Source organism: Toxotes jaculatrix, chromosome 11 (genome assembly GCF_017976425.1).
Source record: "Toxotes jaculatrix isolate fToxJac2 chromosome 11, fToxJac2.pri, whole genome shotgun sequence".
Lineage (NCBI taxonomy): Eukaryota > Metazoa > Chordata > Actinopteri > Toxotidae > Toxotes > Toxotes jaculatrix.
This window is the reverse complement of record NC_054404.1, coordinates 5,738,274-5,762,577: the sequence shown is the minus strand read 5'-3', so window position 1 is coordinate 5,762,577 and position 24,304 is coordinate 5,738,274. Positions and strand designations below refer to the sequence as shown.

The 24,304-nt window shown below is 38.2% G+C and overlaps 1 long non-coding RNA gene across 12 annotated transcripts in view; it reads left to right on the top strand.

Moving 5' to 3' along the window:
• LOC121189447 overlaps positions 1-24,304 on the top strand; it is a 75,314-nt gene that overhangs the window by 35,753 nt on the left and 15,257 nt on the right. For all 12 annotated transcript variants that reach the window (XR_005894885.1, XR_005894883.1, XR_005894881.1 and 9 more), the window contains one exon: positions 19,987-20,129. This is a non-coding gene — a long non-coding RNA (uncharacterized LOC121189447). The remainder of the gene's footprint in view (positions 1-19,986; positions 20,130-24,304) is intronic.

Here is a 24,304-nt window from a genome sequence, read left to right as displayed (position 1 = left end):
AAAGACATCTGGCACACTGGGATCTTCATGGGTCACCTTGACAGATATCAACCGGCTGTGTGTGTGTGCTACGTTTAACTTTTTCTGCCCCACTGTGATTTTGGTCTTTTTTTTTTTTTTTTTTTTTAAGCACTTTGTTCCTCCCCAGTGTCCCAAAGTCTGAAGATATGCAGAGAAGGAAAGACAGGTGTATTGGTAGAGCACGTTTCATACACAAAGGCAGTTCAGTGTGACACAATGCAGCGGAGACAATGAAAAATAAAATACAGCATACAGCTCTAAAATGCAAATTCCAATGACAGGAATAGGTTGAAGAGACGTTTTGTGGGTCATAATATAAATTAAACTCAGTAAATGTATTAATGCTGCTGCTATTAGTATTTTGTGTTTTAGTGTTGTCTTTTCACTTGTTTGGAATTTCTTGAGGTGTTCCAGTGACTAAACCATCTGTTTAACTGCTATGTTACAATATTTTACTCCTTCAGCTCTGCATTATTTAAAAAAAAAAAAAAAAAAAAAAGGTCATTAATGCATAGCAGTGCTGAAAAACTGCGCTGAAGCCAATTTTTAATGATCTAAACAGGGGGCCTATGGTCCAGAAAGGATCGTGGATGTGAATAGTGGACATGCAGGCACAGTACACACACCACACTGAGTGTCTGCATACAGTTAATGTATTCACACTCGAGGACATAAATTTTGGGCTCCATGTGGGTGGTGGGCAGACAGGGGCAGATAGCGAAGTTGACGTCACACACACTCTTGCTGACCCACACATCCGCATGGGTTCAGAAAGTTTAATTTGAGCTGAAGCTCCTGTAGTGTTTGACAGTCAGATTTTGACATTTCACTGGTAAAACTGCTTACAAAGAAAGACTGGTCAACCAGCTTCATCCGGCTGTTTAGAAGTCATAGTCAATTAATTCACTGATTAAAAACCTGCCTCGGTTGCTGGTTGGAGAAGCTGTGCCAGCCTGACCAGTTTATGATGGTCATGCCCTGAACATAATTGCTGGTTTAGGTGGTCACGAGCTCCGCATAATACAGTATTTTGAGCACATGTTCGTTGTGTGTGGTAAACCAGCATTTACCTCATTTGTCATCTAACTAGCACCATCCAATTCCTGACCAACAGAGGCCCAGCTGTTCCCATCAGCAGGGCTGCTTTGTTTTCTGCATTGACGTCATATTTTCTGTATTTTTTTCTGTGGGTAGTTAACAAGCTGATTCCAGTGTTATAGTGAATCACTATGTTTGAATCTGACTCCTTTCATAACAAAAAAGACACTGCATCCAATAAATAACACAGGATTGGGATGTCAGAACTAAAGTGACAAGGAGAAAAAGTGAAACCTTTGGAATAATCTGCATTTATGTATAAATTTATCTTAAAATATGAGCATATTATTAACTTTTAACCTGGCCATCGATGTAAATCTACTGCAGAATGGCTTCAAACAAAGAAAATGCGCCTTTTTCGATTTGCCCACGGGCAACCTACTTACTACCTGCCTCTTATCTGATCTGATCTGCGTCTCTCTGATCTGAAGCTGTGTCATTATTAAAGCAGAGCTGCGACTCAACTGCCTGAACTGGATTTTCCCATTATTTTCTGTTTTGACCAAAATCAGTTCAGCTGAATACCCATGCCATACCTGCCCGGGTGCATTTCTACAATAAGGTGTTAAAAAAAAAAAAAAACATGAGCTCTTCTGTCAGAAATGTCACTTTACTCTCTGCAGTTTGATGCATTTCCTGATGTTCCACGTGCTGTTAACATGGCATTTAGAGCAGATGAGCATGACCTTTGAACGTTAACATTAAGAGAAAAACTAATTTGAATCTTGCACACAGCTGTAAATAGCAGGTACATCACCCTTTTACTGTATGTGCAAGAATCTAAAAATATGCAGTTTTCAAAAAAAAAAAAAAAAAACAAGAAAAATACACAGGAGTGTGTGACTTCCACTTCACACAAAATGGAGAGAGACAGTGAGTGTATAATGGCTTGAACTGTGCAGAAGGTGTGCTTTGTTGACTATGTCATGTGCACATGATGGCTGAACACTTAACAAAAGAATACCGGAAAACATTTGTTATGGTCCACATTCTTCAATAATGTGCATGATTTATTACCATCTATAAAAACATATTTATTTTCTTTTTACAGACTTTTAGCTTTGGTGGCAAGTAAACAAGCCAGCTGCTCCTGTATACAGCTATCTGCTAGATAGTGTAAATTGGCTTGTGAGTCCTCAGATATGTTTGCAAGACAGACAATAGTTTGCTAGATGACACACAAACATATCACAATCAACAATGATTGTGATGAAATAAGCTATGCCTGCTTAGTCCTGTGGATCTTATTCAGTTGAGATCCAAAGATGATTTTTGTTTGAATAATCTACCGGTTATTTTTCCTTAATTAACTGATTTATTGTTTATTTTATAAAATTGTGTGAAAGTAGAGTAACATTTTCCAAAACGACATCTTTTAGATTGCTTGTTTCAGTTCAACACCCAACCATATTCAATTTATCATCAAAGAAAACCACCAAATATTCAAATTTGGCAACAGAACTGAAGCTTAAACCAATGAATCTCACTTAATTTTCTGTTGAATGACTAACTGATTAATTGCCTAATTGCTTCAGCTCCACTATCAGCTATTAATAAATATTGTTGTCAAGAGAGACATGGAGAAAGATGAAAGAAACTGAAAATAAGGGAGACAAAAGTCACATTAAGTGCTGAGAGTTCAAGTGAGAGGAGTGTGTGGGCTTTGTTTGGCTCCACAGATGGCACACAAACACATACACACTTGCTTAAAATGGTAAATGTCAGCATGCAGCAATACAGTTGCCTCCTGTCAAACACATCTCCCTGAATAGTAAAGCATTGCCTGAAACCCACAAACCTTTTCTCAGTTTTGTTTTTCAGAGGTTTGCAAGATTGAAAAAAAAAACAGTTGTTTCACCTTGAAGCTGACTAAATATGGTATGTTTTGAGCCAAGATATAGACGTTCCTGGAACACGTACAGTATCCCCACCACTCTACACCGTTTTATTTCATCAGAAATAGTTGGTTTATGACAGATTCCCCTGTCACGGGCTTGTCTGTTCCTGTCCACCGGTCATGGTGCACCGTGTGAGGAAACAATCTGCTAATTTGAGGTAGAGAGAGATCATGTGCCGAGCGATCGCAAGCAACCTTCTCGCCGCCTATCTGATCTTAAGCTGTGTCATTATTAAAGCAGAACTCTGACTCATCTACCTGAACTGGACTTTCCCATTTTTTTTTTCTGTCATATTCATCAGTTCTCACCAAAATCACTTCAGCTGTCTGCTCACGTTTCACCCTGCCTGGGTGCAGCTCTACTATAAGGCATTTTGAAAGGCATTTAAAACATGTTCTTAGTATTTAAGAACATGTTTTAAATGCCTTTCAAAACATGTTCTTAGTATTTAAGTAAAACTTAAAAAATAATTTTTCTGCAGTCAAAAATCATGACAAAGTTATTTAGGAAGGTATTGTTTTTTGTCTTTTTTTTTTTAAAAATTGGTCGGACTGATATGTTGGTCGATATTCGTTTATTGCAGACACATTATACCGTGTATAAGCTGGGCATTAAGTGATGAGAAATGTCAATGCAACAGTTCCAAATATGCTGTATATTTGAGTTAGTTTAGAAACAGAGGTGCCATGACAGTTTTGACACAAAATCAGAACCTTCATGAATGTAGGATTTACAGATTTGCAGGGTTGTTGTATTAGACTGCATTAGTTTTTAGCTAGACGTTCCTAATAAACTGCAAACAGAGTATATTTATGTGCTACAGCTCAGAAGCTTTTTAGCTATCTAGCCTGCAAACAGACGTCAGCCAGTGTTTGTTTGGTCAGAGAAAGCTGCTGTGGGTTGTTGTTCAGAGTCTGTCCATTTTTAATGTTGTGTCTGTCTGGCTGTTTGTCAGGGTCGCTGTCAAAGTTACTGCTTTATTACTGCTTTTGTGATTGGATCCATGCACAGCCTTTTTTTTTTTTTTTTTTTAAATATGGAGCTGGATTTAAGACTTACAGATCTGTATGCTGCAGCAGAACAAATGAGGACATAAGGTTTAATTCAGTTGGACCTGCCATCTTGATTTATTGTTGTGCTGCTTTGAATTGCAGAGGAAGCGGCCAGCTGGCCAAAAGAAAACCAAAATGAGCTAAAGCAGTGACTGAGATGGCATCAACAATTTGAGAAGGGTTTGACTTTAGATAATTTCGATTATTTTTACATTGATGAGTCATCATTGAGTTTGAATAGACACCCTTTGTCCATTGCACCGTTAGGACTGTGCTGGAGGGCTGCAACCTGGCAGGAAAGAGAAAAGAGTGCTCTGTAGTTAAACTGTGTTTTATCTCTGTCATCTCACTTGCTTAAAAATGAACGCTCATATAACTGGTCTGTTGTTGATGTCTGAATACTTACCACAAAGCCACCACTGTTTTGGTTTTCATATTTTAATTTCAAGTCGAGGATGGATCGAGAAAAGTCTGTTGCCTTCAAGGCTCAATGAAACACTTTGAGTCAGATCCTCGCACATACAGGTTAAACCTGCTTGGTGGTCAAGAGTTTGGTCAGAATTGAATCATTTTAGTGGACAAAGGTGCAAAAGCTTGGTCCAAGATGAAAATGATTGCAATTACATTTTAAATTTACAGATTCCAGCACCATATAAACAGACATCTGGCTGTATTAGCTCAGTGATCTTGAAGCATGTCACAAAGTTCGTCTGAGGCCCAGCGAAGTGATGAGGAAGGTTAAAATGAAAGTTTTTATTAAGAAATGGCCGTGCAAAGAAAAACAATTGAGCGGGGATCGGCTCACAGAGAGCCTTTGTCTGATACAAAATCCTCAGTATTTAATGCCATCCACTTTCCACATGTGCACACACTTGTCACACTGATTGTGTTTATACAATGCAGCATTATATATGTGAAATGCTCGAGCCTGGCTTGGCACCATTTCACAGCAATTTCTCTTTGTCAAGAAGTTAGCCCATTATCTACAATTGCTGGTCAGACAATTATATTTCCCCCCAAAAAAGCCTTTATGAAAATATGACTCTGAACTACATTTCACAGTAGGTTAGGAAAATGTCCTGCTGCCAAGAAAAGAAAAAATCCTCATGATTCAACAATCCTGCAGTCTATCAACACATCCAGTGGTTTTCAGCATGCTCACAGGGAGCCATCAGACCTCTGCCAAACCTCAGAGGTGTGAATTGTAACCATTAAAATATTTAATGATCCATATATTCTACCTCCTCTGTTTAGTCTTTTTCTAAATTTTCCTCAGAATATAAGACGATAGAAGTGATCTGATTTTAGTTGGACATCCATCAGTGTGGACAATAAAAGAAAACCAGCAAAGACAAAGATTTCTGTCCTGCACTGCTCCTGCTGTGACAGCTGAGATGCTGAACTGGGCTAAATAGTGACTTGCATATATTTCAGAACGTTTAGTGAAGCTTGGAGTTGCCAAATCACTGGGGTGTACCCAGCTTTATCACATGGGAAAAAACCTAGTACCTCTTTTAAAGTAACACAAAGTGATGCAATTGCCATCACTGTTTTTCCAGTGTGGGGAAATATATTAGATGGAATTTATGAAATGTCTCGTTAAGTTTGGTCTTTTAATTGCATCTGTGTTTTTCAAACATGTTTTACCCCTTTACCACAGGCAACAGCAGGACTAGCAGCACTAGTTCTGCTACTAAAATTCCCAAGTCATTCAATCACATGAAAAGCTGTAATAGACTGTCTAGATCACCTTGGGAGGTAACAGTGCTCAGCCGTTGCCTTATTTTGTTGTTTTGCACACACAGTATATTATTATACTCATCAGGAAACTGATTAAATGGCAAGTTTTTGGCTCTGTAGCTTATGTTGTTTCCTGTTGTTAAGGTTTTTTTTTTTTCAGCTCTGATGCACAAGAAATTTTTCACATTTCTGCAAATGTTTGAGTCCAGTTTTAGCTGTTCTGTCTGCTGCTGTGTTATTCAACAATGTTGTCACGCCTATCAACGCTGCTGAGACAGGAGACACGGTGACGATCAGCAGCTGAGTTTTGGAATAGACAGCTCTGTAGAAGTTCTATGGAATAGACTGATAAACCACTTTGTTTTCAGTTTTTTGTGCCATTCGGTATCTGGTCTCAGGTGCATTGAGGTTTACCACATGGGAACATACAATAAATTCAAGATTATATTGGGTTGAACTTACTGTTATACTATCACCACAGAAAAGAACCTGTTTGTCATTGCTATATATAAAATTACTGTTATTATTTGCAAACTGGGAAAACAGCAGATCATATGAATTTTTGGTATAATTTGGGTGAGTGTAACACGGCACCTGAAAGATGCTCTAAATTTGTACACTGACGGTAAATGAAAGAGTCACGTAAGAAAATACAACCATGTGACAAAAGTCTCCTTCCTATCAAGTTACTTTTTATCTGAAGGGTAAGAATTGGCGAACTGTTGAACTCATACTCTAAACAGATAGGGGGCAGCATATTAGCAGAAAGCTGGGGTGTCCACCCCTGTCCTAAGAAATAAGGAAATGAACTCTATGGTCCGTCCTCCCCCGTCCCCTTCCCCTGTGCCATAATCGGACTGGCCATCAGTTGCAGAGGGGCAAATCCTGGTGGATCAAAAAGTTTTTACATGCTCTCTCTGTGTAACCGTTATTCGGGTTATGCACATGACAGGGGCATGTTCTGGGGCGCAGGTTTTATAGTTTACTTTGTGATCTGATTGTGTAACTGATGGAAACCGGTTGAAATATTCTTACAGCACTGGAAGATTGTTTTACCCATTTTTAAGACAATAAGGTTTTCACAGGACAGGGCAGGAATTACAAGATTTTCTGAGCAGTATTTTTTTTAATGAGTGTTCACTGACTTATCAACAGTCTTATCGTCAGTATACCCATGTGTGTTTGTGTGTGAATATGTTTATGCGTGAGACCTCTCCCACTTGTGGTTGTCTTTTCTCCTAGACTGTAGGAGGCCTGCAGTCTTTCACATCAGGACAGCTAGACGTCTGCATGCCACCAACACACACACACGCACTGGTGCATACACACTGCTTTGTGATGCAGAACTGATAAATAGACATGCACGTTGTGAATAGAGAGAGAGAAAAAAAAAGGTGCTAAGGTTTAAGGACACATTGTGAGCCAGAGAGTCAGTTTACCTCCCACTTGACCAGATAAAATCATCTTTTTACTGTTAGAAGATGCACCAACATGTTTAAAGTATAAATACTTTAAGGATATTTGGGAATTTCAGCTCAGTCACTGCAGGACACATAGTTTGCAGAGATTTGGTTCTGCAGTACCATTTCTGTTTCACAGTTGATGTGGTATTTTTGTAGTTCTTATTTTTATTGACAACTTTGCTTGAAGTCCCATTGATGTGTGTAGAGTGGAAGGCAAAGAGCAGTGAAAGAGATGCGGTAGAGTCTTCCATTGTTCTATCTAACTCATAAACTCACACTAAAGGTCACAAATTAATTCTTGCAAACACACCATATCTGTCTCTTTTTAAAATGTAAACCAGATAATAAAGCAAGTCAGATTTTAAAGCATAAGGCAGGTGATGCTCTATATTGTGATAAACATAATAGTTTATTGGCTTTTATTCAGAAGCAACACATTTTTTGAGTGTATGAAACACTTCATTTATGTACCGCCCCAGAGTTGCAAGGAGGTAGTTAGGGTGGATGGCGGGCGTATAAAGCGTAGGCCTGTGAGACCAGAGTTCAGGGTTCACATCCTGACTCCCTTATGTGGTTAAGGCAAGAAAAGCACTCTAGGGAAAGATTGTGGTTTCTGTTAAATGTTAATTAACACGTTGTCTCTCAAGTCACTGTGGACTTTTTCTGCGTTAAGCCAGACCAAGGTCTTTCCCTAAACTTAACCACGTGCTGTGAACTAAACATAGCCATAAAAATGAGTTGAACTTAGTTCCTGTTAGAGGTACGTGTTGTTTGGTCATGACTTCCAGTGAACACAGTTGGCAGTGTTCATGGGTGAGAAGCCGGAGAAGACACACAGGTGTCCTGGGAGCATGTCGTGGCTGAGCCAAGTGAGGAATTAATATCAGCAGGTGACATTGAGGCAGATTTTAATAATGTCCGGTCACATCGGCTCCTCTAACCTCTCGCATAATAAAATGCTTTGTAAGCCTGTGTAACCTCAGGATATTTGAGCAGACAGACCTCATTGTTTCTAGATCCTTCACACTTTGCATATAGGAAGAGAGTGGGAGTAGTTGGTGCTCTATTCTGTAAGCTTCATTGCACTTGGAAACAGCAGGTGGTTCTGTTTTTTCATAGATTATTTTATTTCATGGCATTATAATGTAATATAACCACAGATTCTAGCATATAAAAGAATGGCTCACGCCGTTGTTAAAGCAATTGGCTGTCTCTTGTAGGGTGTGCAACTATAAAATTAGGTTTGACAGAATAACAGAGGTTGACCACAATGTTCTGACCTTTAATATTTACACTGTATGTAGGCTTGTCAACCTTTAGTTCTTTCTCAGTCCAGCTGAACCAAAGTGTTGATGCTGCTCTCAGCTTGTGTGGCTTCATGTAAGAGGATGTAATGACCACTTACTAGAGGACCTTCATGTAACTACATTATTAAGTATCGGAAAATAAAGCCTGTTCAGTCAAACAATGTATTGGGATTATGGGTATTTTAGCTCTTTAGGAAACTGTGGATGTGGAAGTCAAACTACAGGTAAAGGTATGCCTCTGAGTCTGTCAATTCCTTTTGATGCTGCCATGTTTTTCTGACAGTTGTTCATTGCTAAACAATAACCATTTAAACAATGACTCATTTGTCTGTGCCGCTAGAAACTAGAACAACTAGATGGAGTCATGGTGGAGAGGAAGAAACAGTGTGGCCGAGTGTGTTACCCAGGTAGATAGACTCACGTGGTTTCAACCTAATGCCTCATATCAGTTTTTTCAGACTAAGTTTTGGCCACACACCTGTCTGGGTTGTGTGTGCTGTCTTACCTGAGTGGGGGACTACAGGCTTCTCCGTACGCAGCGTGATGTTAGGGAATGTCAGTAAATTGTAGCTGCAGAAAATAACCTGGGTTACTCTCTTCCCCATCTAAACTACATGAGTTTCTTCATGCGCACTGGTCACACACTTCACCACCACTGACCACAAGTAAATTCTCAACCTGTGGGAAATACTGTAATGTCTGTAAATTGGTCATTTCATGTTGGGGGCGGGGGGAACACCAGCAATATTGCTTAAATTCCAGAAATGCCGTGCCGCTGCTTCCCAACCAAGCAGCATCTTCATTGGCAAGAATGAAGATCCTGTGTTACAATAACATCAGCACTATGCAGACAGGCTTAGCAGATGTTTTTTTTTTCTTCGACTAAGAAAACCTAAATGAATACAAGTGTTCTACAAGTATTCTCACATTCAGTCCATTTTAGATGATGGCAGACTGTGCGTGCGTTGATGCTTTTTCCCCACATAGAAAATTGATCAGTAATCGTTGTAATGTTACTGATAAAAATCAGGCCGATAAGCAGACCCGACGGTGGCGCTGGTATCAGTAAAAATCTTAGGAAATTCCCATCCCTGATTTAGGCCACCCAGTGAACACCTGATGAGATTTAACTGCTCCAGTGAGAGACTGGGGAGGTTTTTGTTCCTGCGGTGGTCAGTTTTATTTAGTGAACATCTGTTCAATGTGATCCAACTTTGATCACGGTATTTTCCCATGTCTGAGCGCTTTTTGGTGTTTATTAAAAAACATGTCGGACTTGTTTATGTTTACCATTGCTAGTTCATAGAAACTACATTACATTAACATACATTTCACGTTTGTTATGTACATGTAGCAGCTTATTTACCTGCTATATTCATCTGTCTGTCTCCCATTGTATTTATGAACTGGCGAAACAAAACAAGATACAGTGTTGATCACATGGTGGACACACATTTGAATGGGGTTTTGCTTTGCTTGTTGTTTCCCATTGGTGCCTGTTGCTGGGATGCATTGCCAATAAAATAACCAGTGGTGTGTGAAGCTGCTCGTGAGTTCAGTGTGTAGATTGTGAACTGCTCAGGCTGTCAGCCAACCATAGAGTGTCCTCTAAAGTCTTGCTGACTTCCCCTCTGGGAGGAATCCATGTCACCATCTTCAGTGACTTTCTAGTGAAAACTCAAGCAGACTTCTGTGTATCCCTGAGTTCTTGAAGTCTCTATTGCTCAATTTGTGTGAGCATTTTGTACTTGCACATTTTTAGGCCTGCTGAAGGGCAAACGCATTACTTTACTTTCCAATCCTCCATTTTCCTGTTGTGATGTATAGCTTGTGTGGTGAGGGGAAGTGAAGGAGGGTGTGTCACATGATCAAGTTATGCACCACCTACCTGAAAATGATGTCACGTCACTTCTGCTTCTCCATACCTGCAGCTGATAAAGTGGGATTAGCTGTAGTTCTGCAAGTCAGCAAGCGCTGAGTGCAAGGGTAGTAACTGACAGTGTCTGCTCGACCACTGACCTTCAACTTCCCGGTTAATGGCGTTACTGACAGGTGCGCTGTGATACCTTGGGGAAAACAATCACATGACAAGAGCATATATTTCATAGCCTGTAGTCTTACACTAGTGAGACTGTATATTTTCACTTTGCCCGTTACTAGAACAGGTTGGGTTGTGCTGTGTGAACATGCGTTGCAGAATAAAGTGAAGGAAGTGAAAAATGGCTCACTCTTTACAGAGATTACGTCAGAGCTGTAGAGTTTATGTAGAGCTGCATCCGCTGTTGTCAAAATTGACAATTTACATTTTTTGAAATGATGAAATTAGAAACATTAAAGACTCTCCAGCCTCCTCTATAACATTTGAGACTACTCTCCCTTTAGGAAATACAGGAAATACATAACCTTCCCCTCAACAGGTGAAATGTTATATAATTGTAATTGGGGGATTTTCAGGTAAATGTAGTGTGCAGTCGTGCTGTGTGCTCAAATCTTTGTTCTATTGTGGGACATTTATGAGGGAACTATATAGCAAATAAAGTTTTCACTTACTGTTCAGGCACTAAAATGGTTGATAAGTGCGACACACAACAGATTCATACTGATAAAAGTGCGAGATTTCCAACATTCACACACACATGATCCCCATAGTTGGTTACCAAGGTCAAACACAGACCACTGCTGTCAAAACATATGGAGAACATGATTTGGAGTAACTCAAGGGCATTATGGTGTAGATTTTGAGGTAAAGGGAGAGTGTTACTCATTCATTCTCTCCACATAGTTTTTTCCGAGCTCGTTTTATTTTACTCCAGCTGCAGTCAGCCAGGTTGTGTTATTAGTCACAATGAGTAAAGTTCAAACCACTTGATTTAATCCTTAATGAACCACATGATTCACAGCTCGCTCGCATCACTATGTACATATTTGCAGGATGAATTGATTTATTGGATCGTTTGGAAAATAATGCAGTGGTTATAAAGTCCCCAGCAAGTCTCATATTCTAACATGGAGAAGAAATAATGTATATACATATATACAAAAAGAGGTAGTTATCTTTAGACAAATTCAGTTAGTGTGGAGGAGTGTTCAACACTTTCAACAGATGGTGGTGTCGTTTTCACACATACTTCAAAATGGAGACGCCTGTTTTTAGGCCACAGCTCTCCCACGGACGTTTGATCTGTCTCTACAGCCTCCTACATTTCTCTGCTCTGTCTGAGCTCTTATTTGCAGTTTGTTTGCACCACAATTTAACCAACATGTCTTTTTGTCTTACTTTTTGTCTGTCTCTTTTTTTTGGGGGGGGGGGGGGCTCTTTCATACCTTTTCTTTTTCTTTCACTTTTCTCTTGTTGTTTCTGCTTCAAAACATTCATAGGAACACAAAAGAGAGAAAAGTAGATTTTTCTATTCCTCTACTTGCAGTGAAACTGAATCAAAAAGAGAACTACTTTGATCGATGAGGCATTAAAGGTGACATGATTCAGACTGAACCCACGTTTTAGAAACTAATGCCTCATAGTGAAATTTAAACTATGACTAGTGAATGTAATGCTGAAACTTTATTTAAATAAAACGTTTAAATATATACATAAAAAGTCTCCCACATATTTTTTTGGGGTATAGTTTTACCTGCTTTACAATTCAACTACACGTTTTTTTTTTTTACTTTCTTATATTCTTCTGTTATTTTCTGTATGTCTTTTTACCTTAAAATACCAGTAACGCAAAAATTGCAGAAAGTAAGTTTGAGTTCATATTCTCACACTGAATCTAAATAAGAATAAGGACTGTTTAAATCTGTTTTTATTTATTTAAATGTAGAAATAATACATTGCCAAATGCCCTTATTTGTGCAAAATCTTTTATTATCTTATTATCTTTATAATCTTTAAATCTTATTTTGCTTTTTATTCTTTCCTTCTGTCTTTTCTGCTTCTTTCTTGCTTCTTTTCTCTGTAATTGTCTCCCCTCTTTCAACTTCAAAATACGGCAGAGAAGAGGAAAAGCACATTTCAGCTCTCCTACCCACCATCCTCTCAGCTTCCTTTTCACTTTTTGAAACACACACGGTGCCTGATCTCATCAAAGCCCAGCCTCGACGTCTTCTCCTTTGCTCTCTGACTAATTTTGATAGTAAAAGACGCAGAGTAAAGCTGATTTGTCTCCCCTTTATATTTTTAGGCAGCACAGTCATGCTGGATTATGTCATGTTTTTCAGGTATGCTTTGTAAAATAGGTCGGTGGGGCGATCATTTCCAGCGACGGCCGTTTACATCCCACAGAGACAAACCCAGTCTCTGATGTCTGGGGAAAAATTGTCCTCCTCATTTCTGATTTGACTTCGTGTTTACCGTTTTTGTCGGGTGCTAGAAAATTGTAGTCGGCGGCTGGCTGCTGTTTTGTCACAGGCCCCTGAACGTTACTCAGGGTGTCCAAGTGTGACAAACAAAGTTAGACTGCTGGTGTCGATGTTGCAAAGAATGCTAAGTAATTATTTGAACCTGGACTGGTGTAGAGAGTGTGGTTTGTTGGCTTCAGGTTTGTGTTTTTTAATAAATAAAACTACCAGTAATAGTGAAACTCTGAATCAGAATGAGATTACTTTGATCGATGATCCTTTAAAGGTGACATATAAACTAGTAGTGGGTGGAGTGGTGTTAAATGTTGGCAAACGGTTATTTTCTTTTTTAGGTACACTTTATATTTCTGAAAGTATGAGTCTTCAGATTGATATTTTATCTGTCACTTACAAACAAAGGCTTAATGTGGTGAAACATTTTTTTTTTCTATCTTAAAGAATATTTAAGGCTCCATGTAATTCCACTGTGCCATTTAAATTACAGTCTGTGAATGTGATGTGACTTATTTTAAGTTTGTTTTGAAATTAAACTGAATTAACTAAATTAAACAATATGAATTCTGCAATATGAGCAGCAGCCGCACTCTTTAATTTGATCTATAAAATGATTTGTCATACTGAGAGTGAAGCAGATACTGAAACTCTAACGTGACATTTGTGTCAAATTTGTTTTTCAAGGTGTATCTGTCAGATTCGATATATGTTGCTCAAACATATGTGTGCTAACCTAAGACATATAAACTCTTAACATGTGAGTGTATTTTGTGTAAATTGGTGTCAGGCTTGTTTTCTTCTTATAAATAAATCCAAAACTCATTCTGAAACTATGATGCTTTGGAGTGATAATATTACCAAAGCATAAGGGGAAATTTGCCTTGTGAAATGTTCGGCTCTCTGACAACCCACTCAGTTTCGACTGGAAAAAAAAAAAATCTTTTAACCTTTTCAGCAACAACAAATGCACGTTTAAAAAAGAAGAGAAGAAAGAAAAAAAGAGAGTGAAATGAGGATGGCTCAGTATTGTTCAAAGTAGAAATCCTGCTGCTTGGTACAAAGAGTGATACTTTTCTAGGATCACTCAATCATCCAAATACGCTGTGTGACTCATCTCTTTTCTTGTCACTTTTTTATTTGAGCGTTTGCATATTTTTAAGTTTTCTATTTCACATCTCCTGCCATACGTGTCTGTTTGATAATTTCTTTCTGGTTTATGACTGAGACGAGCAGTTTCAAAATGAGACTTTGATATTTCACAGCGCGTCCTGTTGACAATATTTTATTTTGATGACCGGGCTGTGATGACTGACAGTTACACTTCAATTCATGATTCTGAATGTTTTTTTTGAGGGACTCTGAGGGAACATTGTGCTCTGTGATTATTGATTTGACCATAGCTGTGCTGACTCTGTGTGCTTCTGTTGATGACCTTGATGCAGTTTAACATTTTAATCCTTATATTAAAATTCAATTTAGGAAATTTTACAAAGAGTGTTATAACTATTTTGACCCATTTTTCTTTTTTCTGTGTTTTTCTTTTAACCCAGTTGATTGATTAAATGTTTCCTTAAGTATTTTTTTTTTTAGTCATTTTATTTTATTTTTTGATGTTGTTGTTTGGGGAAATTGTATACAGTATAATTTATACAAGATACCATATTTTATGTTTAACTCTGCTGATGAGACATTAGCTGTTCCAGTTGCTGACCTTAGTGCCTCAACCTAATTATTACCCTAATGATTCTATCATGGGAGCTTTCCGAAGATGCTCGCATGTCGTGGTTAGTTTGAGATATTAAATGTCAGACATTGTATGTTCAGTCTCCCTGATCTAAAAGGAGATAATAAGTAAACATAAACATGTTTATGGTTTCAGTTAGGCAGTGTTGCGTGCTCAGAGTCCGTAGGTGGCATCAGTTCGTTCCCATCAGTGACTGTTTGACTAATCACCTCACTGGCTCGTTCCATGTGTGTATTAGTGTGTCTGTGAGTGTATTTACATAGCTGCTCATATGTATTGGTCTGTGTGTAGGTATGAGGAGTAAGTGAGCATTGATCTATGTGTACAGTACATCTCAGTGCTGCCTTTGTAGTGTACACAGCACATTATGGCTGCACAGATGTGTGTGTTTTTGTGGTTGTTTATCTTTGGCTTCTTCAGGGTTGGGGGGGCTTGTGTGCTCGTGTGTATATACATGCAGTATTGATTTACATTTATCTCTACATTGTGTGTACAGTTCGTGTACACACAATGTAGAGTGCGTACATGAAGTGTGCTTGCATTTTAATACGTGTCATGTCTCTTTCTCTGTATGTCTTTGTCAGCATGGAGGCAGTGCGTGTGCATGTTTATGTAGTTATTATTAATTATGTAGTTATAATTTTTACTATTACTAATACTGCTACTATGCGTGTGTCTCCTTGTGTATATGTTTGTGAATGTGTACATTTATTTCTGACTGTTAATATATGTTAGTGTGTGTATGCATGTGTGTGTGTGTGCATGCAGTACTTGTCTACATTTATCTACACAGTACGTGTGCAGGTCTGGGTGAACATGTACATATTTCTGTCAGTCTGTTTGTATTCTTGCATGTGTTATGTGTCTTTGTCTTTACGTCTTTGTCCATCTGCCATGCTGCATGTCTGTGTTGACAGGATGTGTACAATTATGTATCTATGTGGTAATACACAAGTAGTATTATTAGTGCTACTATGTGTGCGATCATGCACGTCTGTGTGTGTATTTCACATGTTTATGTCTGACTGCGTATGTGAATTTATAACAGTATATGTATGTGTGTGTGTGTGTGTGTCTTTTTACATGTGTTGTGTCATATACTGAACATGTTTCCTTGCATTTATCTACACAGTGTGTGCACAGCTTTGCATGTGCATGTACATATTTTTTTGTGTGTGATTGTCTTTTAACTGTGTCTTTATGTCTTCGTCCATATGCACTACGTGTGTACAGTCTGTGTGCATATGCAGTTATTACTACTACTACTACTGCTACCAGTAGTAGTAATAATTGCATATTATTATAATTGCATACTGCAAATTTGTAATCTTTATATTTATTTGTAATATTTATATATAGTTAATAATTGCGTACTGTAAATTTAGAAGTACTAATTTTATAGTACTACTGTGTGTGTGTGTGTGAACATAGATCTGTTTGTATGTTTGTGTGTGTGTATGTGTGTGTGTATGTGTGTGTGTGTTTACATGTATAATTTGTCTTTGTCCATTTGAAGTTTATGTGTGTGTGTTTGGATAATGTGCGCATCTGTGTGTGCATGTTTTTATTTATTATCGTTTCTATTATGATGATGATTGTGTATATGCACATATGCCTATGTGTGTGTTCATGTCTGCATGTGGTTCTGTGAATGTGTGTCCGTGTTTGTATGCAGATACAGATGGGAGACAAATTAAAGAAAAAAACCTGCATAAATAAGTGGACAAACAAAGACAATTTAAAACAAACAAAACAAAACACACTGAAATCAGTGGCTCAAAAACTGATCCAGTTTGGGTCGATACTGACCGAGGCAGAACTGGGTTAACTTCGTTTTGACCCACTGTTTGTGTCTTTATATTACCGGTTATTTACCGGTTATTTGCTCAAACTAAATAACAGTTTGCAACCGTATCAAATTCAGATTCTTCCGTACAGGGGCATGCAGGGCCACTGAATGTTTTGATGAGTATGAAAATTACATGAATCATGTGTTATGGCTTTTACAATCTCCAGATCACATCCCAGCTGATCACCTCTGAGATTATGGACCGATATTTTTAAGCAGTGTGCTCTCCACCACCGCCGTCAAAGCATCAAATGAGGGAAAGTCTTTTGAAACAATGGTGTTCAGTCCTCCAGTAGGTTTTCAGAGAACTGCAGAATCTTTGCCAAGGAGCACTGAAGCTGTTCTGACGGCCTGCGGTGGCCTTACTAAGACACTGTACGCTGGTTTCTCTTTTAATTTATCTCCCATCTGCACATGTGTGTATTTATGTGTACAGCTGTGTGCACAGATGTTGTCACTACATGGTATGTGCTAATATGTGCTGTAGCTTGTGTGTGTGTGTACACAGCACTGTGTATGTATTTATTTGCACACACGTGTGAAAAGAGCTTGTTCCCTCTTCTTGCTGCTCATCATCTGTCCCGCTTGACATTTACACATTCAAATCAGAGACTGTTTATCGTTGTTTGAGGCATATGACAAGATTTCGTGCTTTGTTTAAGATAACCACCTACATTACTGCAGCACACAGAGACACTGTTTCATGCTGTAAGACTCACTCAACACAGATCTGATGCTCTGTTGACGTCAGGTAAAAATCCTCACATCTCCCAGAAGTAAACTTTTCAGGAACTAAGAGATGTAGTTTTTAGCTTTGCCACCATGTTGTTGACTTTTTTTATCATCAACATTTCATTTATGCTCTTTAAGTTACTTCATGTCACTGTTTTTTATTCTGTTTACATATTTTACATGTTTATATACGTATACGTATTTGTTCACACACCTTTATATAATATTCAGTATGTTGTTATTATGTTGGAATAGCAAAGCATCATGGTCATGTCCATATGTTGCAACTTTAAAATGAGCAGTTTTTGTCGGGGGGGGGGGGTACTTCTGTGCATATGGTGGTTTAATAAGGTCAGGGAAAAAGAATGTATGTATATATAAAAACAAGGAAGAGGTAATGTAATTGTTAACAAAACACATGGGTTAAATTAGGATGTTTTTAACATTTTCTTTTCTTGTATATTTCCTGTCCTGTGTGCTCTGCACCACTCTAAATGGCGTCTCAGCTTTCATCATGCTGTGAAGCATTTCCTAGTCATCTGGAACTCACCCTGTCTAAAAACCTAGCATTATGTAAATCTAACTTTAATATTCTTTCCAACTTTATAGTCCGTAGCAGCAGAACCAATCTTGCTTTTCATTCCTGTATTAGCTTTAAGGCTGTGACTGATGGAGGCTGGAACAATAACATTTTCTTTCACTGACTGCTCTCAAAGTGACCACTTGCTTTCTGGGTTCCTTGAAGCTGAATGGGACAGAATATAGCAAACACGAGTCTCGAACAATAACCTGAAAGCACTTCATTTTTTTTTTTACATCTTTTTTTTTCTTTTTAATCACCCAGTTTTATTTACACCCCAGTTCTATCTGTCCCATAGCGTCAACACTTCACATCCTGAGGAAAACACTACGACGGAGATTTGTGTTGATACATTAAACAGTCTCTGATATCTACTCGCCCATTGTCAATTTTGGTTCCTTGAATTTCACTTAACAGGACAAATTTATGTATAAATTGACAAAGCAGAGTTTGATCATATCAGACAAAAAAAAGTAAACAAATAGAGTGTTACCAGCATTTAGGAGCCTCTCCTTTGTCATCTGGGTGGCTGTATCTGTGGATAGGGTCAGCTTCTTGCAACTGAAATTCAAATGACACACACATGCAGATATTTATCATGTTCTTCGTCTGGATTTCAGCTCCTGTTTATGATATTACTGACAGAAGTTGTTTTGCAAGACGGAATAAAGGGCATTTCAGTCTTGCAGTTTAAAGTTTTTTGTCAGATATTCAGCGATTTTGATTAGTGCAGCATGTTGCTCTGCTTGTCAGAGGTTTCATGTGGTGGACACTGAAGCATTGTTTTGAAAATGTGCCCCAGTACCATCATCACCTCATGGCTTTATTTGGGTTTGGTTCAGTCTGGTGCAGCATCATGGTATCTGTATATCAGAAAATGAGCTGTGAACCGTTTGAAACTTTTTTTGCATAGTGGGTGTGAATGTGTGTAAGTAAACATGTTAAAACCCTACCGTATCCTGCCTGTTATATGGTACCTGTTGTTGGGTAAAAACCACATACACATATTGTCACGAGTATTTTTGTTGTTTTGTTTTTACTTTTTTCTCAAGCTGAAAATTGACTCTTGCATCCTTGAAATGCTTCAGAATAAAACAAATGCTTCTCCTAATTTGGCTGATCATAATAATAATTTAGATTTTTTTTTCTTCCAATGCATAGAACTTAGACTTATATCAGGAACTTAATATTAATGTATAGGATTTAATAGACTGTACATTTTTCTTAGGTTATGTACTTTTCAGGCTTTGGGGAACAGTTTTAGACAAGTTTATCTCAAACATGTAGACTACAATCACTTTCTTTCACTTTTTTCCAAATACTTTTTTACTTTTGTGCAGTGTCTCTTACAACACTGACTATTTCCACTCTGTTGCTGTGAACGTTGTTATTCCAGAGCAAGTATCACGCATACATGTCAAATATTAGTATCAGAAGTTGGAAAATTATGTACCTTGGACCTTTTCACATTTCCTGTGTTTTTCCAGCAAAATATAGTATATGCCTGGTATGGTAGGATTTCTGAATGCGAGACTTCAGTCCTCCTTCCACAGCTGGTTGCCTGTTAGCACATAAATTGGCCTTCACAGCCTCATGTCAGCACATGTAATGGTGTTAATGTACCTAGAGCAGTAGGAAGATTCATACGCTTTTTTTTTTTCAGATCCAATGTGAGTCATTCACGTTTAAGACATTTACATCTTATATAACTGCTGTGTTGTCTTTAAAATGGTAGTTAAAGTTAAACAGTTGCCCAACTACATTTCACTGTCTATTATCACTTGTGTTACAACCCTCGAGAATTTTTTTTCAGTATTTACAGAACTCTTTACAAGAATTCAGAGGGTGTGTGTTTGTGATTGTGATATTGTACATGGACTCATTTTTAGATTGTTGACAGACAAGATGGCAAAGTGGCGCTGATGAAGGGGCTTGAAGATAACAACCTGTGTAATCTAATAACCGTAGCTACTGTAATATAACATAGCTGACTGGTGTCATGTAGGGCTAATACATTGCTTTATCTATGCTGACTGATTATATTGTGTAAAAATCCGTATTCACTCCTAATGTACAGTCCTTTGATCCTGTTTGTAAATATATGTTATAAATTGTGTTTTTTTTTTCTCTGTTCTTTCCTTTTCAGTACTTTTGTCCCCGTTTCCTGGAAAAAAAAAAACCTTGTATGTGAGTGTGGTGCCGACGCTGACGTATCTATCTGGAGGTATTTTATCTCCATCTGCATGTTGACTTTCTCACAACAGACAATAGATGTGGCTGATCACATGTGTGAGTACACTGCATGTAAAGTGCATCATCTGATTCTCATTAAGACATTAACGCCTAATGAGGCTTGCACCTAGCAATGTTGTTTTCTTTGTGTTCTTAAGTGTTAATACTTGTGTCACATAGACCTGGGTACAGTACATCTCAATACTAAAACACACAAACGTGCTTTAATAATAAACTTGCACACAAGCAGCAGTCAGTTTCCATGGTAGTTATGTTTTGTCCATCAACCATCGTCAGAAATTTTTGGGAATGTCTATATACTGCACCCTGTATGAGGACTTCTCACCTATGTGGAAGGCTTAACAAAGGTTGATGCATTTTAGTCTAGCTTGTCAGTACATGCACCACTGGTGTTAACAGTGTGCGGGAGAGTTTGCGTTACGGTGACTCATCACTTATTCTCATGTTCACCTGTCTGTATGCAGGTGTGCAGATGAGTGCAAACCAAAGCCTTACTTCTGCATATGAGATTTTCAGTCTTATAGGCGGCTCAGGATAGCACTAGCTTGCTAAATTAACAGCAGATGGGGGGAAAAAGAAATAGCCATTTAATTTTTTTTTATTTTTTTTTTGCAAACAGGTTATTTTTCTTCATTTACCAATTAAAGGGGAACTCCACCAAATGAAAAACACTGATCACCAATTCATTCAGTCATTTGGAGTACTGTACAGTTGTATAATGTCTCATGTGGCTCTGGAGGAGCTTTGTCAAGTTTTTTTTTTTTAAAAACCAGATAGATGGACACTACAAATTCTTAACAGGAAGCCTACATTGTAAATGGAAGACATGGGGTGTGGAGCATGTGGACATTTGGCAGGCAGGAAGAGTCAAAAAAAAAAAAAAAAATACACTACTGAGTTGCAGTGCAGGACATGTGGGATCCAAATGTTTTTTGAGCTTGACCATACCCGGGACTGAAGCTAACATATCTTTTAAGTACTTTTAACTTGGCATAAATACAGTGTTCACAGTCGGTAATACATGCTTGCTCGTAGGTGATTGGTCAACGCAGCGTCTTGCCGGATGAAATTACCCTGCATTTCAGAGAAAGTTGAACCAGATTTAACTTCTTTGCCATGTTTTTTTGGACGAATACTTCTACAGTATGTTGTTCTACAGTATGTCGTTCTAGTGGGTGTGGACAAAGTGACTCATTCCATCTCATGTCCCCAGAACATCTATAGGCTTGGAGAAGCGGTATATAAATAGGAGACTTTGTCTGATTTTGTCTGCAGCACTGTTCAGTTTCCCAGGAATATTAGTCACATCTTTGGCTTAGTCACAGTGGCTCACCTTTGCTTTCTGTTTCTCCATACAATGCTTTTGTTCTCGGACTCACTCTGCTACTGTAGACAGTAACCTGTATAGGAACCTCAGCTGAATGTAAATATGCGACAGGAGGCCATGTACTGAGAACTGAAATGTATTGACTCTGGATTTTCCCTGTGCTCCGCTGCCTCAGCAACTCACTGATATTAAACCTCTCACTTCCTTTTTGAAGCCACTTTGTTTACCAGCCAACATGCTATTTTTACTGGAGGCCTCTGCTTGCTCACAGCCTCAGTTTACTGTTGAAAAGGATGTGTCTTTGTCTGTGTCTTTGGAACAGCACACATCTGTGCAGCATTTGATGTTATTATGTGCAGAACGCATACACCTACCTACGGTAGGTAGGTATGCAAGAGGCACCTACTATATGTACGCCTACATCTACAGTCATGAACCTCTAATTGTCTGTGACTATAAAGTTTTCCCAAATGCAAGCCAGACCTTTTCTTCTCACACTAACATTTCTCTTCTTGCGTGAAAAATGCAGCATCAAGTTCTGACATTTTGTAAATCAGGAAGTGATGATTTGTAAAATCTTGTCTCTACCCCATCCTTATTTTGTCTTAGATCAGATTTGAATTGACGTGACACGACTCATGACAAACCAAAAACATTCAGCCGAGAGGTAGAAAGTAACACATTTAATGAAATACTATTGTAATTTTTACTTCAGTACCTTTACTTGAGAGCAGATTAACAGTATAATACAAAACACATATTCTTATCTTATATAATATGACATGGTATTGTATTATAACAATCCAGTCTATATAAAGTTGCTAAAGCTCCATGATGACCAACTACATTATATAAGAAAAAGTTGTACTGCAGAACATTTGCTTGTAAAACTATTTTTACAGTATCATTAGTACTTGTAACATCTGTGCACTTTATTTAGATGCTATTTACGCTGAGTCATGTTGTGTATACTTTGTTCCACCGTTGATTCAGCGACACAATAAACACCGTTACAAACAAACATTTGTATTACAGTCACATCGGCTTTTAGAAATGTGTGGGCTAGACTTTACTTGTTATATCAGCCGTGTGATGACTATCAGCCTTTTGAGTGGCTAGTGATGGGGGCATAATTTTGGCACTTTATGTAGATACACACCATCATAGAACAGGAGCTCATATAGACAGAAACTGGGACTGACACAGCTTCAGGAACACCTCTGTTTTGTAATTCAGTATCTGTGATTATTCCTCTCTTGTGGAGAGGTTGACTCAGCTGAATGGTCATTTGTTAGGCAGCAGTTTGAGTTACTGTTGTATTGAACTGCATTATGTTATACGGTGGTTCTGTGCACAGAGGGTGGGGTGGATACCAAAGCCCAACAGTGTAATACAATCCAGTTTAACAGCGCTCCTTACAGGTTTGTTGCTCAGAGAAATGATAGCTGGAATCACAAGGAATGCAGTAATGCTGTGAGTCATATTATTAACAGATTACTTGTGGTAGTTTTCAGTGTTTCTGTGCAAAAACAGGTTTTACAAGATGTACGTTACTGTCACACTCCGAATTATTTTTGTGCATGAAAGACCTGTGAAGAGATTTCGATGAACTTGTGGCTCTGCAGATTGTGATCACAGGAGGTGAAGGTTTTACAGATGCCTCTTTTATAATGGTGGTTTTTCATGGCAGTACCACAAGTGGCCACTGGAGGCGCCATATCAATTTCCTTAATATATCCCTGGTGTGGAACCTGCACCTTCACTGTGAGGACCTCCAGAACAACAGCTAGCTTCTTGTTAAACCACAATGTCTCGTTCTTGACTTCTGTGTGATAAATACTGACAATGTAACACGTGGTGTGAGGCTTTGGAGTTGTTTAATGCAATTTACTTTTGTGATAACTGATCACATTTCTCCAAAAAAAACTTGCCCGACACTTGTTATTATTGTATATTGTTTTGTGTTACTGTGTCTAGCCACATTACCCTGAAGACTTTGGGCTATAAAACTTCACATAAATGTATTTGCACTTTTACGTTGTGTTTGTTTTAGCACTTTTTTTTTTTCATGCAGTTTGACTAAGTCTCTACTGTACTACATGAAGAAATAGTAGTACAATTAGTAATAGTGGTTGGGTATAGTGGTAACAACAGTAGTCATAGTGGTCATAATATGAGTGCTATAGTAGTAATCATGTTCTCATTGTTACCAGTACTTTTCACTAAGTCATAATATCATGCTTTCATACTGTTAGAGCTGTATTTGATAGGAATGAGAGATCAAACTGTTAAAGAAAACAACTTAAGGCCACGTAATTATTTTTTAAATAAGCTTTTAAAACAAAGGTTATTCATATCATTCAATGCAGTTGAGTAGTAATGACAGTAAATGCATATTTCATACATTGTGACGTGTGAAAATGCACTTGATTTGTTTTGGGTGCATTTGTCAGCTGGCAAAATGTTGCACACCTTACGATCGTTTGCTTGATTTCCTTTGCTACCATCATCATGAGTCACCCTTTATATGAGCTTTGATTTAGTGGTTTTACGTCTAAAATGTGACTCCGGCTGTGTTTGTTCTCTCAGCACTGGCTGCATTTCACATGAGAACGCAGGTTTGTGAGGATATGGTTATGCTGGAAAGTCCAAGTTTAGGTTTGGTTACTCATTAGAAGAGCTGTAATATATTGTGTGTGAGGATGCAGACATGAACCCCAGGCAGAGCTGTGTTTTTTACCTGACTGGCAACAACGTGAGAAGATACGTGGGAAGACGAAAAAAAAAAACTCCCTGACATTTTTTTAAAAAAATTGCGTCAGAGACTGATTCATTAATAATGTTTTTTATTATGAAGCCTTGAGGGAAAATTGTGCCACTGCAG